The sequence below is a fragment of the Oreochromis niloticus genome, linkage group LG23, assembly GCF_001858045.2.
Source record: "Oreochromis niloticus isolate F11D_XX linkage group LG23, O_niloticus_UMD_NMBU, whole genome shotgun sequence".
NCBI classification, from domain to species: domain Eukaryota; kingdom Metazoa; phylum Chordata; class Actinopteri; order Cichliformes; family Cichlidae; genus Oreochromis; species Oreochromis niloticus.
In genome coordinates, this window is record NC_031986.2 from 12231630 (window position 1) to 12256018 (window position 24389).

Sequence of the window (24389 nt, forward strand, 5' to 3'; positions counted from 1 at the left end):
CCTCTCCTCCACAGCTGGCAGCCGATGAGACCTGCAAGTGTGTCTGACAGGGATAGAGAAATATCTAGGGCAAGACTGTCAGAGGTGAAATCTGGGGAAGAAGAAGAAGAAGAGGTGGGGGATTGCACAGAAGAAGAAAAGTAGATATGAAATGCTGCATCGCGTTTATATTGTATAAGGGTTTTTTTTTAAAAGAATTATGTTTTTTATCACGAGTTAAAGTGCAGTGACTCATGCAGTCACCTTTCAGATCAAAAAACCAAAAGTCTTCTTAAAAACTTCAACCATAAATACGCAGTGTGAAGACCTTTTTAAACGAATCTTTACGGTGTCTTACTCAGTAGAGACTCCAAAATTATATAGAAAGGTGGGCGGTGAAATTTAAGGTGTAACAGAGTCCTTTACAACCTCCTCATCACCTGTTTCCTTCTTCTCGCGCTGCTTGAGGTTGGATTGCTCGGAGCACTTTGGTGTGTGCTTACGAAGGTTTCGTGACAAAGACGGGAGATGAATTCACACCCCCAAGTAATGAAACGGTGGAGACAGAAATGGGACTGGCAGAGGAAAAATCTGGATGTGGCTCCCAATCGGAGACGGCGTATCTGTCACATATATAAGGGCCACACTTATCTCCCTGAAGCTGCAAAGAGCAACTCTGGAAGCAACAGGTGACTGTTTTAAAAATATAAGCTTTCAATAGGCGCTAATCCTGTAAGTCCTCTTTTTGAAATAAGTGTTGAAGTTTGACATGTTTTTTTTTTGTTGTTGAGAAAAGCACTTTTGCCCAGAGTTAAAACTAGACTGCTAACTCAACTGAGCACAAAGAGGTGGAAATAGGTGGAAACGGCAAGCGGTTCAAAGGTAACAAAATCCACCTACTAGTGCCCCTAATGCTCATTATTCAGCAAGTTTTATCTCATTTGCTTAATCCTCACAAAAGCTCCCATGTGGAACCGCTTCCCCCGTCCAAACAGGAGACTCCGGGATGTTCATGGTCCCCAGTCAGGAAACACTTCAACCTCCAGTAAAATGTGGATTCGTCTTTGTTTTCCACTTTGGTTTTTGTACGGATTAAGAAAATGAGATATAGCATGTTAATTAGTGAACTTTACAGGTGCTGGTAGGCTTTTGGTTTTTTTTTTTTTTAACATGTCTTAGTGTCAAGTTAAAGTAACCAACAGACATTTTTTTTCATTGAGATGAAAGTGAATGTGTGTGTGTGTGTGTGTGTTTTCTCATCCTATTTATCTGTGGATGGAGGGCTCTTTTACTCTTCCAGCTGTGATGGCCCTCTTTTGCACTCCCAGTGCCACTACACACTGCCACATCCTCCTCTCCACCCTTAGATGGGTTAAATGTCTCGGGCTCTCCACACTGACAGTTTTAACTCAACTAGTTGCTCCCAACAGATGGCACAGAAAGGCTTCACTTCTTCTACACACACCCAGGATGTCCTAGGACTCAAACACACATGCAGTGTTTGGGGGGCACAACCTCACTGTACTGTTCTCTCTATAGAGGCCTTTTTAAATATTAAAGTAGACTTACTGTGATGACTTCAGTCTCTGTATTTAATTAGATTTGTATTATTCAGAGCTGTATTTAGCTTATACGTGGCCTTACTGCAGCCTCTCTCTTCTCTCTCTTTTAGACCACCCTACTTTCATCTCATTGGCTGCCCCTCACAAAAAGAAGGTTTGAACAACAGGTTGGAGGGGCTCCTGTGTCCCTGACGCAAAATCGAAGTCTCTCTTTCCCTCACAGTGATTACTTGCACACAAGCCAAACTCGTTGTTTGAAACTTTGGCCATGTTTAATGCAAGGATCCGCCATTATAACAGTTACTATACGACAGAAAATAATCCAGGAAGTGATTGTGTGTCCATTTGCATGGATTTTATTGGCTGACCTGTTGCCAGCCAGCTTTTAGCTAAAGTAAAACTGGCAAGTGCAGTAACGGGGAAAGAGCGTGTTTTGCTGCACCCTGCAGTTCATACACTCAAGCTAGCCTTAAATTATTAGTATAGACCTTCCACCTCCACACACACACACACCCTGAGTTTGATCTCATGGTTATAATGTCAGCGTGTATCTATTCACAGCATTAAATGGAGGGAGGTGATGCAGCCATCCACACGTGAAATCTACGAATTAGCTGTGAAATTGCTGTTATTTGCCACTGATTGTTTATGACTCGGTACACAGGGTTTTTTCTTTTCTTTTCTGGCCTTCTCTTTTGTCCGCACAAAGGGTTTTCTTATCATTATTATGGTTTTCAAAAGGAGATGTTTTCAGGATGGATGCACACACTCATAAATGGGGGGGACGCCAAGGAAGGTTTTAACATTTTACCTATATGTTGTGCTTCAGATTTAGCTCATTCTTTCTCCATCTTATCTCCGTCTCTAATGTTTTCAATCACCTTCTGCCTCTGCATCTTGTCTAAACGAGGTAAATTGTGCAGAAACCCCCCCCCCCCCATCTGTCATCTCATCATGTCTTTGTCACTCTTGTCAATGTCCTGACACACAATACAATGAAATACAATAGAATACAATCGAAGCTGTAAAGACTTCTAGTTAGCTGAAGGCTGAGGGGGCTGTAAGCTTCATTTAGAGTGCACGCAACCAATTTATGTATGCACACACATGTTTCTCCCAAGGTTACTGCTAAATTCTGTGTCTCACATCTGAACTGCAAATGATTTCATAGCCTATATTTTATGAGAACTGCTATAACAAGGGCATGCAGTGTAAAATACACACACACACTTGGGTTAATATATATTATGAATCAGGAGTGCCAAACAAAAGGCCCGGGGGCCTGAATTGGCCCGGCAAGGACTCCAATCCGGCCCACTGAATTGTTTCATAAAATGTGAAGGAGGGGTTGATTTGTGGACTTTTATCTGTATTTTCATAAGTTTAAGCATTTCCTGTTGATAAAGACCTTCCCCATGCCCGTTCATAAACACAAATGTTATTATGTAAAATATAAACAATTAAACGACAGAAAAGTTTTTTCACTATCTGCTATAGAAATATCAGTTTTGTACAGTGGGTCCAAAGTAAGAAAAATAGAGTATTTTATTTGTCTAAAAAGACAAAAACCTAAGGAGATAGCACGATATTGCTATTAAAATCTCTTCGTGCTAACATGATATAACACTAGTTACCTTAATAACAACAAAAAACCCCCATCTTGCTTATTTTTCTTCTTTTATTTATAGTTTATTACCGATTTCCCGCCAAAAGAGTGAAACGGTGAAACAGCGCCTCTCTGGGTTGTAAAGGCTGCTTATTGTAACCCAATCTTAGTGGTCAAAGTGGGTACTGCAGCCTTGACTAACGGGACGGAGGGTGAAAGTTGACATCCTTGACTTTACAAAAAAAAAAAAAAAAAAAAAATAAAACAGTTGAACTATGAAAAATTATCAAAAGCAAACACCGGCATCATAGCGTGAATTGACAGGCCACTGGAAAAGAAACTCGGAGGTGAAATATTCAGCGTAAAGTGAAAAGAAAGCAACAGAAAGTCAACAACATCATTTAAATGAAGCTGCCGCTAACATTAAATCAGCCATGGCGCCTTTGAAAGCAAGCGGCACTAGCAAGGAGAGGATAGGAGGAGGTCTGTCAACAAACAAACTGCACATGAATACTGCATTCATGACCTGAAGGAGAGTGTTCTTGAACATCAAATGTGAGTCAAATACAGGCTCTGTTCGCCTTTTTTCTGTATCTGCGTGTCTCTTCGCTGCTGCTCCTCCTACCATAGCGGGCTTTCTTTGGTGATTCAGTTCCTTGCTGGGTACTTTTTTTTTTTATACCGGCTGCAGGTCTTTTATGCTGATTGCTGTTTGTCTGAGGCTGTAGTGTTCTTGCTGTTGTCAACACAGAGAGAAGGAGCCTGCCGAGGCTTTGAAAGTATGTGATTTCTCCCAGTTTTGTGTTTGCTGGTTATTTTGTCACCTGTTGTGTTGACTGCGAGATTTGTCGGTGCAGAAGGAGAAGGCCTCAATTTCTTGTTTTGTTGTGCTATGTAATGTAACTAACGTATTGTAAGGCTTGCAGGTCCTGGAGCTCAGTTTTTTTTAAATCCCAGTAATATAAATGCAAACCATGTATTTTAGGCAGCTACACTGCTGGCTAAAAGTTGGCTTTACTTTAAAGTGAATACTAACTTGTTCATTTTAAGTTTGCAGAGCTGTATAATGCTCAAAGAATGTCTTCTACAGTGACTTGGATTATATTTATTTATTTTTAGCAAGTAAAAAGTAGGTAATTGTAAAATTTCCACAAAGAAAAGGAATTGCTTTGAGTGTACTAATAGTACAATTTATGTCATTGTAAGCCTACACAGGTTTTAAAGTTGTGCATATAATGAAATGTGCTGTAAAAATAAAATTGCAGTTTTTTGCCACTTTAAGGAAATGCAAAAATCAGTTTACGAGCCATTTGAAGCCAATAGGAAAAAACAAACATCCCATTTAATGCCTATAGTTTCAGATTCTGCTGTCCCCAGCCTGTCCTCCGTAGTTTCAATGGGCTGCAAGCACCAGTAAACAGAAAAGAGGTGATGGCCTGTTTCATGTTGGCGGAGGCTAAATATGGGACACCGTCTGCATCACTCTGCTGACTGTCTCCTTTTACAAGTGCTGAAACAAACTAATCTGATTAGCGTGCATCACCCTCTTCAATGCTGAATGGAGTCCAAACACTCAAGGCAAAAACCTGACATTTCTCTGCTACTAACTCACTGCGATTCCCTTTCGCAGGAATAGCTAAATCGCTGCTCTGAACGTGAATTATGTTTTGAGGTTTTGAAAACAGCAATTCTTCTCCTTTTCTCCCCTCAATCCTCCTTTATTTCTTATAGTCACTCCTCTATTTCAGCACCACACATTCCAGCCTTCTTGGCGCTCTCCTTTCCCCCCTCCCTTGCTTCATGTTGTCTACCAATCAGGTTGATTGATTTTATGCCTCGTCTTATCAAGCGGAGCAGCCGTTGTCAATAAATATCGCCTGTCGCCTGTCTGTGCTCAGACCTGTGCACGGCAGGGAGAGCTGAGAAATTCAGTTTAGCTGCTTTTTTGAAGTTCATGCCGAGTCCACATGGTGCGCTTTTCATGAAACTGTCTTTAATCATGACCTTTGTAGTCCAGTCAATCACATCTGAGCAGTGACTATGTGTCTCTGTCAATCAGGAGATCAATCAAATCTCCTAACAAATGTTTGGCAGGAGACAACAAGAACCACCCCATTGTTGTTATCCAATGAAAACCGTGTTTGCCAAATCAGATGTACCTACTCCACACTACTTCTAAAGCTAAAGAATAATTTGGAGCAGCCAAAAAGTTACTTACGGTGGACGCAAGTTTGGCTTGATGAACAATTTAAAGTGTTTGAGAACTCTGAGTACCCGGAGTGAACAGGGGGTTAGGTTAGCCCAAAGGTGTGATTGTGAGTGTTAGTGATTAACTCCATTACTGTTTGTGTTAGAATCCAAATTCAGACTTTTTTGGAAAGAAGAGAAGACTGGCTTTATGGGGATGTTTGGTGTATCACAGTAGCACAAAGCATTCACAATGTACTGCTGTCTGAACAGGGACTAATCACAGAGAGAAATACTACTGTAACTCTGCAAACATTTTAATCTAGAGAGAATATTCAAATGGTTCCTGAAAGATTTTATTTTTGTGATTTTACAGCCAAAATTACTAAATAATTCCAGGCAACTTGTATGGTATTTGGGTGATAAAGGGTTAAGGCTGGGATTGTATTGCTGTGGTCTGCTTGGTGTCCCACAGGAGGAAGCACATGCAGTTTGTGCCCATGTGCCCCCATAACGTAGTGTTTTACACATTCTCCTAATAGGGGAAAGTGAAAGTAGCTTTTAATATTCAGTATAATGTACACATGTATGCAGTCAGTTCAATTAACAAGTATATAGCGTTTCATTAATCAACTGATAGTTCTCTTCACTTGCTGCTTTGTGACTGTGTGTTATTTTGGTTATAATAATAATTTATCAATTAAAGTTGAAAAGCCATATTATCGTACTAGTGATTTGATGCTGTATGATCTTTTTTTTTTTTAAATGTTTGTGTTTAAAATTTGGGCTCTTCTTAAATATACACATAAGGAAATGTATTGGGCCTCTTGAATACTTTGGCGTTGGTGGTATAACTCAAAATGAAGTCATATTAACTCATCAGCTTGCTTGATGAGCAGTTCTGCACAACACATCAGTCCTCCTGTGTCCTGTGTGACCTACAACACCAGTGGGGCTTTGCTATCCAGTACAAGCACTCACTAACTATTGCAGTATAAACAATTAGACTTAAATGTAGTCCTACTGTGTAAAGTGTGCATTCCTTATTTGATGCTGACCGTTATCTCACCTCTGCTGTTAGACTACATTTCTAGTAAAAGAGCAACTATGAATAAATGATCATGCTCTAATTCTAACCTAATCTGGAAGTGGGTATGATTGACATCATATTCAGAAACCCTGTGTAGGCCTTCAGCAGCCTGTGTCAGTGGTTTTTGAGCATTAACTCCAGTTTTATGTGCAGGTAATGCTGTTAAAGCTATGTATAAACCTAAACATAGCCAAATGATGACACTTTAACCAGCCAAATAAATCCTGGTGCAATTCAGCACCCGCACATCTTTAGAAAACCAGATATGACCAGTTTTTTTCTTCTTCCTCTGTTTCTGCTTAACTATCATTTAAATGGGTTCAGACATTTTATCATTTGAAAAGGTGCCAAACCTGCCAGTGTCTTTTCCTCAATTTCACACAGCCACAGACAGAGAATGGGGGAGGGATCATTCAGTTTTTGTGGATTGCCTTTCTGGTAGTAGCTTTTCAAAACATTTCACAAAGAAAGACAGTAACACCCTGAGAGACACTGCCAAGGTGCGGAAAAATAAACATAGAACTCCCTTGTTTATGAAATGCCTCTTTTTAAAGGTAATATATATACAGTTAAGCCCATAATTATTCATACCCCTGCCGAATTTTGACTTAAAGTTACTTTTGTTCAACAAGCAAGTTCGTTTTTGAGCAGAAATGACACAGGTGTCTCCCCAAAGATAATAAGACGATGTACAAGAGGCATCATTGTGGAAAAAAATATTTCTCAGGTTTTATTTATATTTTAGCAAAAAGTATCATGTCCAGAATTATTCATACCCTTCTCAATAATCAATAGAAAAAAGCCTTTATTGGCTATTACAGCAATCAAACGCTTCCTATAATTGCAGACCAGCTTTTTGCATGTCTCCACAGGCACTTTTGCCCATTCATCTTTAGCAATGAGCTCCAAATCTTTCAGGTTGGAGGGTCTTCTTGCCATCACCCTGATCTTTAGCTCCCTCCACAGATTCTCAATTGGATTCAAGTCAGGACACTGGCTAGGCCACTGCAAAACGTTAATGTTGTTGTCTGCTAACCATTTCTTCACCACTTTTGCTGTATGTTTTGGGTCATTGTCGTGCTAAAATGTCCACTGGTTCCCAAGGCCAAGTTTTTCTGCAGACTGCCTGATGTTGTTGTTGAGAATCTTCATGTATTGCTCTTTTTTCATGGTGCTGTTTACTATGATTAGGTTCCCTGGTCCATTGGCTAAAAAACACCCCCAAATCATTAGGTTCCCACCACCATGTTTGACAGTGGGGATGGTGTTCTTTGGGTTGAAGGCTTCTCCATTTTTATGCCAAATGAAGGCAACATCATTGTGACCAAATAATTCAATTTTTGTTTCATCTGACCATAACACTGAAGACCAGAAACCTTCTTCTTTGTCCAGATGAGCATTTGCAAAGGCCAAACGAGCTTTGGCATGCCTTAGAAGTGCCTGGAGAAGTGGCGTTTTCCTTGGTCTGCATCCATGGAACCCAACAGTGTCCGTTGGACTGTCTGCCTTGAGACATTGCCACCAGCAGAGCCCAGATTCACCAGAATGGCCTTGGTGGTGATCCTTGGATTCTTTTTCACCTCTCTCACTATTCTCCTGGCCAGCACAGGTTTCATTTTTGGCTTCCGACAACGTCCTCTGAGATTTTCCACAGTGCGGAACATCTTGTATTTTTTAATAATACTTTGCACTGTAGCCACTGGAACTTGAAAACATTTGGATATGGCCTTGTAGCCCATTCCTCACTTGTGAGCAGCCACAATGCGCAGCTGCAGGTCCTCACTGAGTTCCTTTGTCTTAGCCATGAATGTCCACAGACCACCTGCAAAGAGCTGCTGTTTTTCAACTGTTGAGTTGATCAAAACAGCTATTTTCAATTAATCAGGGTAATTAGGATGCTTTAGAACAGCTTTGACTATTTGGAATGGTATGGAACTTTGGATTTTCCCAGAGACTGTGACAGTTTGTGAAGGGTATGAATAATTCTGGACATGATACTTTTTGCTCAAATGTAAATAAAAGCTGAGAAATATTTTTTTTCCACAATGATGCGTCTTGTACATCATCTTATTATCTTTTGTGAGACGCCTGTGTCATTTCCAGTCAAAAAATAACTTGCTAGTTGAATAAAAGTAACTTTAAGTCAAAATTTGCCAGGGGTATGAATAATTATGGGCTTAACTGTATATATAGAGAGAGAGACAGACAGAAAGATATATATATATATATATATATATATATATATATATATATATATATATATATATATATATGTATATGTGTATATGTGTGTGATAATGATCCAGTAGTAACACAGGCAGGATCATCCTGCTAAAAATAGATTTAAGTTGCTTATAACTGTGCTTAACTGAAATTTTGTGTCAGTGATACATTTACATTAATTATATATACAGTGTCATGAAAGAAAATGTGCCCACTTCCTGGTTTCTTATTTTTGTTGCTTATTTGTCACATTTGCATGTTCCAGGTCATCAAAAAATGTTAATATTAGACAATAAGTAAATAAAAATGGTAGTTGTTAAATAATAATTTCATTTATTAATAGAAAAAGTTTAGCCACACCTAATAAGTGATTGTGCCACCCAAACTTTTCCCATAGGAACAACTAAGCTTGGATAGCTTTTTAATGACTCATCATTTAAAAACAGCATTTTGTATTTATTCTGGCTATCTTTGACTAATATTAACATTTGTTTGATTCTCTGAAACATGTAAGTGGTGACAAATATGCAAAAAACAAAACAAAAACAAAATGAAATCAGGTGGGGGGAAATACTTTTTCACTGCAACTATATGTACTCTTCGATTTTTATGATGCAGTGTGTTTTTTTTTTTTTTTTTTTTTTTTTTTAACCCTTCAGCTGTAAAAGGCTGATTGGGTATTGTTGTTACCCCGCTGGGTGGGCAACCTGGACACCCAAGTTTGTGAATGCGATAACTTGAGAACGAGGTGACATAGGATTTCCAAACTGATACCGTGGGTGTATCTACTAAAAATCTTGCACAAGTTTGAAGTTTTCTGAAAATCTTTTGAATGCAATAACATGAGAACGATAATACTTAAAAGATTTGCACATTATCTTTTATGAAGTTTTTAAACTTCATGACATTTACGACCGCAGTCACATATTTTCATGTGTGTTTGATATATTTTTAATCCGAAATATGCTTTCTAACATGAATCTGCTCTTCAACTTCTAGAGATTTTCATAAGCAGCCCAATGGTGTGACAAGTATAATGTGTGTGTGTGCTTTGATTTTCCACTTCTAATCACTGCATTTTAATTATTTCCAATAAGCCAAAGACAGACCCACATTTAGTGCTGCAGAAGCCTGAAAGCCTTCATTACACTTTCTGCATCCACAGGTCGGCTTGGATACATAAATTTGTGACGTAAATATTTTCATTTGACGATGAGGATGAGGGTCCATGTAAACGTCTGTATTTTGTGCATAAAAATGAATGAAAATTATTACTGAGAACATTAGAACATTTTAAAATATCTTTCAACAATGAAGGTAAGATTTAAGACTACTGGAACTGTTTTAAAAAAGTATTCCTGTATGAAATGTAATACTAGCTGTGAAACCCACCAACCTGAAGGCACACGTTTGATAATCTAACAAACTTTTTTTTAAAGAACACCTAATGAATGACACAAATGTTTCTAGATATATGGTGCAGCTCTTATTTACTAGCAGGTGAAACCAGATGACTGCTATGGCTGCTTTCAGGAAGAGGCTTTCAGGTCGTCTCTGGGAATTTGGGATGGGGCTGTGCACAGGTGTGTGTGTGTGTGTGTGTGTGTGTGTGTGTGTGTGTCTATATGTGCGTATGTGCGGCAGATGGAGGCAGATCCCCTTTCCCCCCAAGGGTTATATCATTACACGGATAATTAGGCCAAGCCAACCAGGGAAGGGAAACATCAACACTGCAATTCCAGTATATTCACAAGGATCTCTGGCTGAATCATACTTATTTTTTTTTTTTTGTGAGGTTGTGAAATGTTAAATACAAACACACACACACACACACACACACATGCAAATGAGAAAGTAGTCTGTTTTGCCCGGTGTCATTTTATGAGGCTTAATAAAGAACATCTGATTTAATAAAGTTTTTTGTTTTTAGATTAACTTTGACTTGTTAATTTTTTAAGCGTCACTAAAGCAGAAAGCTGAGGTAGAATCTTTTTAAAACATTGCATTACCTCAACTAGAACTCAAATAACCTTTATACAGTGTGTATTAAAGTCATGGTGACTGACAGACTCAGGATTGGCCAGGCTTACAGACTCTAAATAGTCTTCTGACATTCAAATTAATTTCTGTTCTTTTATGTTTCTAACAGCCAAGATCAGAATTGACATTGCCTCATGTGCAACACACCTTTTAAACAATTTAAGTAAGGAAAAGTTGTCCAGTTACAGGAAAAAACTGTTCCACTTGGATCTCTAGTTAAATGGCAAACAGTGTTGGAGTCAAGGTTGGACATACAAAAGAGACATTTAGCTAAGAAATGCTTAACAGCTCAGAGGAAAATAAAAACTTGATAATTAAAGGGTTACGATGCCGACCTCTGATTATGAAGATGAAATCGTGCTTCACTGCCAGATATTTTTCCTTTCTAAAGAAATTGCAGGAAGTTTTGCTCTTGCAGTAAAAATGCTGTATTGAAGGAGTTAAGCGATGAAGGGTGGACCTTGGCACTCATTCAGTGATTAATTTGTGAGGTGTAGAAGTCCTGGTACTATTAACAATAAAGCCTGGACTATACTCTGTTGCGGACATGGACATGGGCAGCTGGAGACCCGACAGCCTATAGTCATTCTTGCTATACTACTTTGAAGTCTGCTGTATGGTTTCATGTGTAGTTGGTGTAGTAATGTAAATTTTTTGCAGACGGGTCTGCATGGTCACAAAAATCAGGCAGGCATGTGGACATCGTTGTGATCCCTCATGCTCACTCTTTCTTAATGAAATTTATGTCACTTGGACCCTGGTCGACTCGAAGAAACAGAAAGTATAATCCCCACTTAAGACTCATGAGGTCAAATGTAAAAGAATTCAAAATAACAGCCTATGCAGGAATGAAACTATAGCATGGTCACAAAAAGGGATTTCTGGCTTTTTATATGAACCTTTCCTGGGCTGCAAGACCACCCTGTTTCTTTCCCACATTTAGAACAGTCTACAGATTGAGACTGCAAGTTGTGTGTGGCCTTTACACCTGGACTTCAAAGCACAAGTTCCACACATAAGACATACTTTACCTACTTATCTTACTCAGAAAGTCGCGAACATTATGTGGAAGGAACTTCAAGCCGAGGTATAGGCTGTGCTGGTTTTCACTGCAATCTTCTCTTGGTTGTTTTTGTCTGTGTGTGTAATTGTCTTTATTTGGCTGCACTGTTGTGTGTTTGCTTTTTAAGTGCCAGAAAAAATGTAGTCGAATTGTTTTAGTGTTTTGTATTGAAGTAAAGCTTTTAACTGATCAATAAAACGGGGCTTATGAATTCTTTTTAAGGGACTTCAAAGGAGAAGACGTTTCAGTGGAGAACACTTTCTTTTTATTCACCATTACGGAGAAATAAATGAAAATAACCATGCTAGAGATGGAGAAAACTCAAAGGAGCAAGGACACCGAGAATAGAAGATCTTGATATCATTGTTTGTCTCGTCTGTCCATTGCTCTGGCTGTCTTGGTTAATATTTCTCTGTTACAGCGGCTAACCTTGCAGGCAATCAATTGGTTTGGACCGAGGATTCATATTTCTCATCACCCCTCCATTTAACTGGATTCACTTGAAGACAAAGACCTCCCCGACTGAATTCAAACTCCTACACTCACAGCTAAACTCAGTCTCACACACACACACACACACCTTCTAATATGTTTACCTCTCTTCACAGTTCTCACTCGCTTCTGAATTGATCCCATCTGAGCAGCCTTGGAAAACAGCATTGAGCTCTGCTAGCATTCATCTCCTCTTTCGTCTTCATCTCACTCTTTCTCTCTACTCTGCCTCTCTACCTCTCTGTTTTTTTCTTTCCCTCCAACCTTGGATGCTTCTGAGAGCTGCTATTCTCAAGGGGGAGCTGTTGAATAGAACTTGCCTGGGAAGCTGCGGCACTTCGTGAAGTTTTTTAACCTTCGGGGAGTTTTCAAGGATTGTGGAGCTGAATGCAGTGCAGACACAGGTTGGGCTGATGCTTGGAGCTATTTGGTGTCATCAACTTCTTTAATGCGGAGCTTCTTTCCTGACCACAGCATTAAAAAAAATGTTCAACAGTAAAGCATGACAAGTTTGTCAACCAACAGCCCAAGCCCACTTCTAGCCCTCTGTTAAGGCTTATATTGTCGCACTTTAAAAATGGACCTTTACTGCTCTGCATGCAGTATTGGAGTGACATGTGTCTACTAGAGGTGGGAATTATCAGACAACACGCAATACAATATTATTGCAATTTATGTCCCCAAAGTTAAACTTGTTAATATCTATTTCTGATAATTCAGCAATTAACTGTGAAAATTGTCAAAAATCACATATCTGTTACTGTCTACATAGACATAACTTCACATTTAAGCATTACATTTGTGCTCATCATCCTTCCTGTTCTATAGCAATATAACCAGAATACAACCAGCTGGTAGCCAGCTGAGTCGAGTTCCCTCGAGTTGTGCTCATTGACAAAGGAAATCTGTCTACATTTATAAATTAGACAACAGTTATTTACAAACCTTCACCAATCTCTGAGGGAGTTGCAGTCACTTGCACATTGGACAAGGTGTGTGATGCCAGTATCTTCAGTTGAAAGAGTATTTGATGCCTCAGGTTGAGAACACGTTGTTCATACACATAACAAGCTGCCATTTATACTCAGCTTCTGGCTGTTCACCTAATGTGAAGTCTGTGCAAACTGACAGAATTACTTTAACCTCTGTGACGTGGATTAATACCCCAGAGAACAGATTTACTCACAAAAATACTTCTTTGTCTGCAGTACTTTTTTTTTTTTTTAACAACTCACTTGCCATCTGCGTTACTTACACAGAAAGTCCATGTGAAAAATACTCTTTTCCTCCACCTTCACTCTCTCCTCCTCCTCCTTCTCTCCCCCAGCAGATATCTGATAGGAGTTCAAAGTTGCCTCTTTGATTCAGCACTGTCAGGATCTGATGGATGGCCCAGTATGGGGACAATAAAGGAGAATAATTACTGTTAAACTCGGGAAATTAATACCCACCCACAACACACACACACACACACACACACACACACACACACACACACAGAGACACACCCACACACAGGTTTAGAGGTTAAGAGCCATCCTTAAACCTGTCTTGATCTTACTTGATCCTATTTTCTATGAAAATTCTTATTACAAACACTCCACCTCTCACCCTATGACGGCTGGCTCCAGGCCCCCCAACAACCCTGATAAGGAAAAACGGAAGAGATGGATGGATGGATCTAAAAAAGTTCAGTTAGAATTATAGCTTGAATATAAGCCTGAATATAAATTATTATATCCTCCTGTTCCAACATTTAACTCACTATATATTTTCACAACTAACTTTAATAATGACATAGACAGTGTTGGGGAGTAACGGAATACATGTACCGCCGTTACGTATTCAGAATACAAAATATGAGTAACTGTATTCCGTTACAGTTACCGTTTAAAAAGGTGGTATTCAGAATACAGTTACTTTGTTGAAATAAATGGAATACACGGCGGTACTTCCCTGTTTCATATTGTCGCGGGTCAGGACTGTTTGGGTTTGTTTGACAGCTATGTTCTGTTGTTCCAGGCGGCAGCGTTACGGTTGCCATGGTTACAGGGTGACGCGTTCTCTCTCTGCGTGTTTCCTGGGTGAGAGAGCGCTTTTTTGTTGTTGTTGTTGTGCTAAGCTAAAAGGCAGAATGCTACAGGCATAGCTCTAAAGCATGTAGCCTGATGGTCAGTGTAGTCCGTGCTGCAGGGAGAATGGACTACCATACCCGTTATGTGTCTGTGAGCGAGGGAGGGAGAGAAAGGAAAAGTCCGAGCTGTCACGGAGCAAAAACGGGAGCTGGAAGCATGTAAATATAATAATAACCACTGCAGCCAAGAAGAGTGCCTGACGAGCCCATTTGTAAGTAAGCTATTAAGACTCAACTGTACACTGTGTTCGTGTTTTTCCTCCGGAAAAAATAAGTTCCGTTGGAGCAGCCTTTCAACGCCTCTCTCTGTCTCCCGCAAGCAAAGTTGACCCAGACAAAAAAGTAAAGCTAGTTTTCGGCTACCAGCCCGACAGGGAACCGGACGTATTAGCCAGAGGTCCCTTTACTACGTTTCAGAGCCGCGGACCTTCAGTAACAGTAATAAATCACAGCAATAGGACATTCATGTAGTTGTAAACAGCATGATAATATATTAAGTAATCCAAAGTATTCAGAATACGTTACTCTCATTGAGTAACGTAACGGAATATGTTACAGAATACATTTTGGGGCATGTATTCAGTATTCTGTAGTGGAATACATTTTAAAAGTAACCTTCCCAACACTGGACATAGAAGCTGTTTCTCTCATTGTATAGTAAAACACTTATAACTTTCAGATCGTGGGTGTAATTTAATTATAAGGGAGGGGAACTGGGTGTTGCAATTTGCTGCTTTGTAAACACACAGTGTGAAAGACCTGTTTAAGACAGACTGCATTCATGGCAGAAGTGGTGTTTGGAAAATATACTTACTTAATGTTTGAACACATAAAATTAGATTAATAATCAGAGTTTTTTCTTTATTCTCAGCTTTATGTTGGATTATGTGAGCTACTTAAAATATAAAGATGTCCAAATTTGTACACCTGACTGTCTGTGACAAACTAAATCTCCCAAGTGTGTTAGGACTCAAGAGGGAACACATTTGCTGAAAATAATCTCTACTTAATTATATTTCATCAGGCAATCATTTTTGCTGTGACCAAAGTTCAGAAGCAGAAGTCTTGACCTTGTCCCTATAAATGCAACAAACATGCATGCATGTGTCTGTAGTTTTGCCCCACCAGATACAGTCTGGATCAAAATTTAAGGCCACTTGAAAAATGGTAAAAAATCATATTTTGCATGGTTGGATCTTAACAAGGTTCCAAGTAGAGCTTCAACATGCAACAAGAAGAAATGGGAGTTAGACAAAACATTTTTTTGAGGATGCAATTTACTGAAAACAACGCTTAAACTGAAACAGGCTGTTTTACAGCTGATCGAAAGTTTAGGAGCACATGCCTTTAAAAGTCCAAATCTGTGGAAAAATGTGGATTTATTGTCATTTTCTGTCAGGTAGTCACACTGTCATGATGTTCTGGTGGCAAAGGGTTCGGGTACTTTCCCTTTTTGAATGTGGTCGGGTTGTTGAACTGCATAAGCAGGGTCTCTCGCAGCGCGCCATTGCGCATCACATCTCATTGTGATGAAGGGTAATTTAACCAAATACCAGTGGGGCATATGTATATATCTGAGCCTATATATATAATTTTGACACTGTGTAAATTAGAAAATAAAAAAAAAATAAAAATGTGCATCCAGTCTATTTTTTTAAGTCATTAAAGATGAGCCCTGGTAAAAGAACAGTTCAAATAAATCATTAAAAGCCCCAAATTACCATGACATATCTCATGATGATTGTAAACTTCTCACTCAAGCCGTATATATGTGGATTTAAATGCTTGATTATTTTTGTATTTTCCCTACTTTACTCCTGTCCTGTATAAAATACCATTTCTTTTTCTTCTCCAAATTCAGGGTCTGAATGTAGTGGCCTTCTGCCAGTTTACCAGTTAACCAAACCCTAACTTTGGAAGTAGGTAAAGTTGTGCTAGAAACTTTGTTTGTACACCAGAAACACCAAAATGGTGCTTGTTTTCCCTGGAGGCTTTAAGTAATCATACAATAGTTGTTGTTTTCCAGGTTGCCCCAAGCTTAATCTTTGTGTAGAAATGTCATAGTTTTATTATCTGTGATGAAAACAGTTTATTTGTTTGTAGCTTTTACAAAGTTCATAATTAAATCATTATGGTAAACCATCGGTTAATGTTATTGCCCAGTCTAACAAAATACATCTATGCGTGCTTTTATATGTTGATTTGTCTCAGTGGGAGCTGAAGGATGAGCAGTGTCCATGTGTTCCCATGGTTTCTGTCTTGAGACAACAAGGCTGACACCACACACTTTGCGGTTTATCAGCCCATCAACTTCTAGTCAACATGAGCTGCTTGAAGTCAGAGCTTAGTAGTGTTGTTGCTTGATTCCGCACATACACACACACAGATCCCAGAGAGACTGAACTTGATCCCTGGCTCTACTGGCTTGTCAATCGTTTGTGGGATTGGCTTACAGATAATTGACAGTTGTTGGAGCTGATCCCAGTGCCAGGTAAAGAATGCTGGAAGAGCACGACAGGTGAGGGCTTGAGTGGGTGTGTAGTGTGAGTGTAAGTGAGGTCTTGGTACACTGCAGGGCTGTGTTATCTGATAAGAATCAATCGTAGAGGTTAAGAGTGTTTCCATGAATGAGTAAGAAGCACTCTTTAATCTATAGCACAGTCTTTTTGTGTGAAGAGCATCTGCACTGTTTGCCAAGAGCTTAAAGGAAGCATTTATACATTTCGGGAGTCTTTCTGATCCATGTTGTCATTAAGAATTAGACAAAGGACTATCCTCCCCTAGGTTATCTGTGCATACTGGATTTATAAGAGACCCATCAGCTGTTTTAGGTACATGTGGTGTATTCGGCACTTGACTAACTGTCAACAAAATCTGAGTAAAAATCAGTTGCAGTTAGTGGCAAGCAAAGAAAAAAATTCCTTAAAAGTTCCCGGGCAAACATCAGATATATTTTTACCATTTCCACCTCCATTCTTTTGTGGATTTTCTCTCCTTTTAAGTGGAGGAATGCATACAGTATACATTGTTTGAGTATTTCAGAACAAATGAGAGATGCAGTCCTTTCATTGAAGGGAATGTTCACGAGAACAAGCTGATATTTGTACTTTAAACATGAAACCAGGCTTGCAACACACTGGTGGCAACTCTCAGTTAGGTATTTAGGATCATTTATTTTGACATCCAGGACCCAAAGATTTATTTATTTAATTTTTAATCGTATTTACTTTGTGCATCTTAAATAAAATAGAATGTAAGATCACATCTCACACATTGACTCCTTTTTTCCCCTCCACTCATGTTCAGGTTGTGCTGTAGAATAAAGGCAGTCATGCCAAATATTGGAATTTAAGCTCATTAAAATTGTACAAACTGTTTTTGCCTTATATACAGTATGTTAATGTGTGTTTGCAAGTTTCAGTAAGTTGTGGCACCTATTTCTAATTTTTATGTGAAAATATAAAGAAACAAGAAGCACTCCAAGAGCTCAAACCTCAGCTCACACTCTGGTCAGTATTGGAATAGTAATGGAACAGAATAGTATTGGATTTTCTTTATATTCTGTTTGTTTTCTTTTTCTTTGTGCCATGAAACACTTTGTGGCAGGGAGGGTTAGGACCAAGAAGGCAAGTGAGACAGGGCTGGGCCTGGGAATACAAGACTAGACTCTAGGGAGGACACAACAAAGAACAGAGAGAGAGAGACAATAAATACATAGAAGGTAATGAGGGAAAAGGAAATGGGTGGGAGCACAGCTGGGACTAATCACTGAAGATGAGACAAAGGAAGAAGGACTAAATACAATGCACAAGAGACAAGAGACTATCAAAATTAAAAAAGGAATAACACTTAGACATAGACTCAAACATCTGAACTTGACACATAGACAGGGAAACAAACATGGAGACGAGAGTGACCTGTCACAGGACGCGCAAGACTGGGATAGGCTGGACACGAAAGAGAACTAACATCATCATCTAAAAAGGAACCAAAGACTAGAAGCAAAGATCACAAACTCAGAGACACTTAGGAGATAATATCATACTCAAAGAACTGGACATGAATAACCTAAGCTGCTTATATGATATTAAACTACAATATATTTCTGACTAGGCAGCTTCTTTCTCGTTATTATACTTTAAAGATATAACACATTATGGGGTCAACTTGACAGAAAAGCATATGTGAAAGTGAGGTCAATATGACATGATATTTAAAATCCCCATATATCATTCCCTAAATGTTGTCAATATAAACAATGGCAATAAGAAACGTAGGTTTAAGTATATCTGTGGCATCATTATCACATTATTATCACTTTAACCTTCAGATCAAGCCATTGACCTTGACGTAGAGGTCAAATGTGACATATTTCTAAATGTTCACAACACACAACACAAGTTGTTTTTTTGTTTTGTCAATTTTCTGCCAATAAAGGGTTGACTTGACATTGAAGATGTAAGCCAGATTTTAATGACTCATTAACGTGGCCTCTCTCTTACACCCTACAAAGTTTTATCAGAATTCTCAAGCTGTTGTGTTTAGAGACAGACCGGCACGCATACACACACGCAAACGCTACCAAAAACATATTTCCGTGGCAGAGGTAAGACAGTACTGTTCATTTCAACGGTGAAATTAAATGATGTTCTTTCAGTCTTTTTGCAGCTGATTCATATCAAAGTTGCTTCTAACCTTGCTGCTAAAACTAAAGCAATGCATGTCATCTTGGGCAGTTTCTTGGAAATTTATGTCCAAAATTCGAAAAGTGGCTTGACAGCAACATGCTAAACATTTTAGGAACCACTCATGCTACTTTTGGAAGCCTTTTTGTTATTGATTGCTAGAAACTGTGCTTCTTTCCTTCCTCCTACCCCGTTGCTCAGCTATCTTCAAAGCAGCAGCATACATTAGTGTCGGTGTGTGAATGTTCCCAACTGCATCAGGACCTAACACTGTATCTGTGCATGTTCGTCTCTGCATATATGTGTGTGCAACAAGTCTACAAGCACACATAAATTTGTTTGTTTGTTTTAATACTCACAAAGAAATATAATAACTGTACTTACGGGAAGAACAAAACCTCCAATAACATCCTGGACGGTCTTTACGTCTACCTGCTTGGAACATTCACCATCACTTCTGTAACTTTAATGACTTGTCATTATAAACTGGTCAGTATATTCCAAAGTTTATCAGATCCAGCCAGGACTTGGTGGTTGGAGGAAAAGGTGGCAGGTATTCACTGCAGTTCAGTCAAACCTGAAAACACCAAAACATGATTACAGTAAGCCAGGCTTTATACCATTCCTATCATGTCTAACACATTGGCGTCTTGCCCGCCAGATGGCTTCTGGCCATGTCTCTTCATAGTGTGGAATACGTGTGTGTATCTCTATGTAATGGAAATTTGACAGTATATGTCAGAGCAGTGGCTCTCAAAGACCGACCTTTGATTGTGGTTAGTCATGCTTCTTTGCAGAACCCTCACAGAGTCTTTTGCTATCCTATTTTCAACTAGCCAGGTGCCAGTTCATGTACAAAATCATGAAGAGTGCAGAGCAAAGCATCCATCGGTGGCTGGCAGCTGCTTCCTTGAATGGTCTCTGCTGTGAAACCAGAGGTGATGTGAGGGAGAGGAGTGAAAGAGTTTGGGGAGGGCTGTAAAGCAGTAGCCCATCAAGGTTAAGTTGTGGGCGAAGCAATACTTAAACTTCACATTACAAAGAGAGTCTTGATCTGCTACTTTAAAGTAGCAGTTAAAAGGTTTTTCAAAAGAAATCTCATTTAATGCAACTGTCTATAGAAGCAGATGTAATGTTTTAGCTCTGATTAAGCCGAGCTGTGGCAAATTTCATGCAGTGGTTTCAACTGACCCGGTGTCGGAGCTGGCGCTGGTGGGAAACCAGTTCTACTGGGGTGTCTTTTCATTGCCAAAGGTCAACATGTTAGCCAAGCATGATCTCTTGTTAAACAGAGACAGTTAGAGATACTTTTCATGGGAATAAAATCTTGATGGTCATAATCTTCATGGTGTCTCTGCAAGTCAGAGCGTCTTTCATGCTGATGGAATCAGTAGTTCTTGAGCTTTCAGATCAGTAGTTTTGTGGTTGTGAGCGGGCTGTTGTCTGCTGCTTGGTGCCAGGAATCGTTGTTTTTTTGTGTGTGGAAGTGTGACAGTCCACATTGTTGGAAAAGAGGGTTCATTATGACTGTTCTGGATTTTATCCACAGTGTAGTTGTTTTTGATATATTAGTAGCTCAAAGTAATAGATGTGGACTTATTCTGATCCTGAATTGAATAATTCTGTCTTCGTATCCCACTTGAACCAGAGTAGGTGTATTTAAATAGTTTAGAGGTCAAGAGAGATTCACAGGGAAGTTATGTATCATGCCTGGCCAAAAAAGAGATGGATTCTGAGAAGAAGCTATTAAAGCTGTTTTAGTTAGGCTGTTGTGTGAATGTGTGTGTGAATGGGTGAATGACTGAATGTAGTGTAAAGCGCTTTGGGGTCCTTAGGGACTAAGTAAAGCACTATACAAATACAGTCCATTTACCATGTTCCTATCAAGTGAAAATGGATTAATCTAAATATTGCAAAAGAGTTGCCAGTGAAAACAAATTTAAATAAATGAGAGTCTAATGAGTGTTTTTAGTATCACAGTTTGAGTAAATTGGGAGACATAACCAGCTCTTGAATGTCTGATCCTGTTTTTGTGCCATTCTTGTCTGTAGACAGTCATAGTTTACCTCACAAATGACTCCAGTGAAAGCATGAGCTGCTAACGATGTGGACATATTTCTCTATATGTACCTCCTGAACAGCTTCTAAATGAATGAAGCGTTATCTTCAAGCATGATATATAACAGTCTTTATACAAGGAAGTCATTGAATACAGAAGATTTTGTTACAATTTTTACTGTTGATTTTACGTCAGACAAGGTCATTGCCAGGTCAAAGATGTCTCAAAATCCTTAACATTTCTTAGAATATAGTGGCCCTGGAGCAGATGATTTCAGAAAGTTGGACAAAGGTTCTTTGTTACTGTACGGTGGTATGGTAGAAGACTGTGATGGTACAAGCCTTATGAAACGTTTTCTGTCACTGTATAGAACCTGTGCTGTCTGTCTTTTTCCCCTGAACATTACCCTCATCTATTCATCTTCCTCTAATCTTCCCTCTTTCCCTCTCATTGTTCGTCTCCCTCCGTCTCACCCCCCATCTCTCTTTTCTTCTTTCTCCTCCTTCAGTGACAGTAAACAGCCCCCCTGCTGCGTGTCTCCTATTACAGCCTCCATCCTGATTCCCCTCTTTCTTCCGTCCCTCCTCTTTTTTTCTGTCCCCTTTTCTCTCTAACCATCAGGCGCTCAGCCTAAAAGCTAAAGGCCCTTTCTAGACTCTGGATAAAAAGATACAAGAGGTCCAGAACAATCAAAGAGCCTAAAGAGGAAAGTGACGACAACAGCAGTGATGATGATGAGGGTGAAAATAAAGGTGCTCGTGACAATGGCAGACACAATAACGGCAGATAGAAACCTATGATGACGATCTTTAACATGACAAATACGGGAATAATGTAAAGATTAGAGGTGATGATGACAGATTTAAGTAGTCTAGTTAAACTAAAGATAAGTATAGTCTTAGACTGAACGATGGGAGGAGTGTAACATGACCACAAGAAAAAATAAAATTGACCGGATTATTTTACTTTGGGGATTATTCCTGAACCTTCAGTTAATGTTGAGTAAGCTATAGTAAAGAGCTGACAGTATGGATTCCCGTGAATTACCCCTACAAGGACTAGCCAGTTTAAAAAATGTATTCACAAACCATCTGTGGAGAAAAGTGGAAACCAGCTTTGGATGTATCTGTCTTTGTGGCATCAATTTAAGCAGCTACCCTGCTTCACCGTGCAATTCAATTTGGTTGCATCCTCATCTGGCTGTAACATTTAGATTAGGTGGCAGTAACTGTCTGCAAAGCCAGCCCTGCATCATTCTTCATGACGTCTAAATTGCTCATCTGTAAACCAGCTCACCTAAAGTTATGTCACCATCATCAAAGTCTAGAAAAATGATTTATGCCCTGCCTGTTAATTTTGCACTGACTCAGGCTCTATGTTGGAAAATAAACTGAAATTCTTTGGCACAAAATAGCAGTTTACCTGAACCGAACCAACAATAATCTCATGCAGTTGAATCTTCACATGCTTTTTCTGCTGCTGCTTGAACTTGAACTGTAACACCACAGGATGAAGCTGGTATTAAAACACTACCCCTAAAAAAGTGCAGTTAAAAAACATCGTCCTGAGGATGATCTGATAGACATCTCTGGAGCAAATTCACTTGCCTTATTTTGCCAACACATCACAAATTTGGCGCTTAAAGCGACACTTCTGGGCACTGAAGCTGCATGCTTGTTTTTCTATTTATTTTTAAAATGAGTGACAAATAAAAGAAACATTTTTGAAGGGTATTGTAGCATCAACATCTTCTATGATGTATTAAATTGCTTGGAAAATTATACTGTGGACAACTCTGCTTGTATCTATGGCTGTGGAAAGCCTGTATATTTGTACTCTGAATGAAACGGGTTTAACTTCAAATATATTTCTCAACAAGGCCCCCAGAGTTTAACTCTCAACAAAAGAGTTGATTTTAGTTTTAACAAATAATTATTTCAGATTTGAGGACTGCTACTTTTTTACAAATGAAGGACACTGGCATGGGTACAGCAACTGCTCCACTACAGCGACTGGGAGGAGGAGGTAATTTCTGAATAATGAAAATGTGAATACATTCAGATCAAAGAGAAAGTTGCGGAAAAGATTTTTGGATGAAATCCTAATGTTTTGGAATGGCACAATAGAAGAACTATATAAGTATATAAACATAAATATAACTTCAAGGACTTGTTTCTGAATGTGATTTACAGTGAAATGTGATTAAAACACCACTTTTGATCTAGCCTTCTCTAAATTTCAAGATCGATGCATCTATACTGCGATTTACACGAAACCCATGAATCGCAATACTCTTCTTCACTATAACAGCAACAATTTATAATAAAAAACAGCTAAGGGAAGAAATCACCTAAGAAATTTCCTATTAAGCAGTTCATCAACTACAATACGGTGGTTAGCACTGTTGCCTCACAGCAAGAAGGTCCTGAGTTCAATTCCACCATCAGGCCCGGGTCTTGGATGGATAGACTACAATATGACATCATTTGTCTACATGCTCAACAGCGCTTGTAGTCAAGCTCTTATTGGACAAACAATGTATTTCAGATAATAATAGCCATTCATACTAAAAACATGGTGTATGCCATAGATAAACACTATCATGAATGTAAACATTGCTCTCCTGCCACCCTGCATTTCATTGGTCTTGAACATATAACTCTTCCAACCAGAGGGGACACTTTATCTAACCTGTTTTCTCAGAGAGGGATATATTGGATTTCAGTGCTCAACATAATGACACCTGTTGGTCTGAAAGATGATTCTATTTTCTTGGGAAAAATGCCGACTGGGCATAAAATTGTGACTACCTGCCTAATTTTGTGCTGTTCCCCCTTTTGCTGCCAAACAGCCCTGACCCATCGAGGTATGGACTCAGATGTGGTCTCTGGCACCAAGATGTTAGCAACAGGTCCTTAAAGTCCTGTAGGCTGTGAGGTGGGGCCTCTGTGGATCGAACTTGTTTGTCCAGCACTTGGATTAAGATGTGGAGACTCGTTATTGTGCTCCTCAAACCACTCCTGATTGGGGGTCTGGGGAGGGAGACGGGAAAAAGGACATCATGGGAAGCTCCCAACTTCCAAGCCAGCATCTATGATTGGATTCATTAGTAAACACGGTTTCTGTAACTTGCACAACTGTGAAGGCAACCTTAATGCTGAACAGAAGGCTTTTAGAGCAGAACAGGACGACACAAACACATCCAAGTAATGTGTTAGTCATTGAAGTGCCTTCTTGATTTAAGCTAGATGACATCAAACCATGTAATG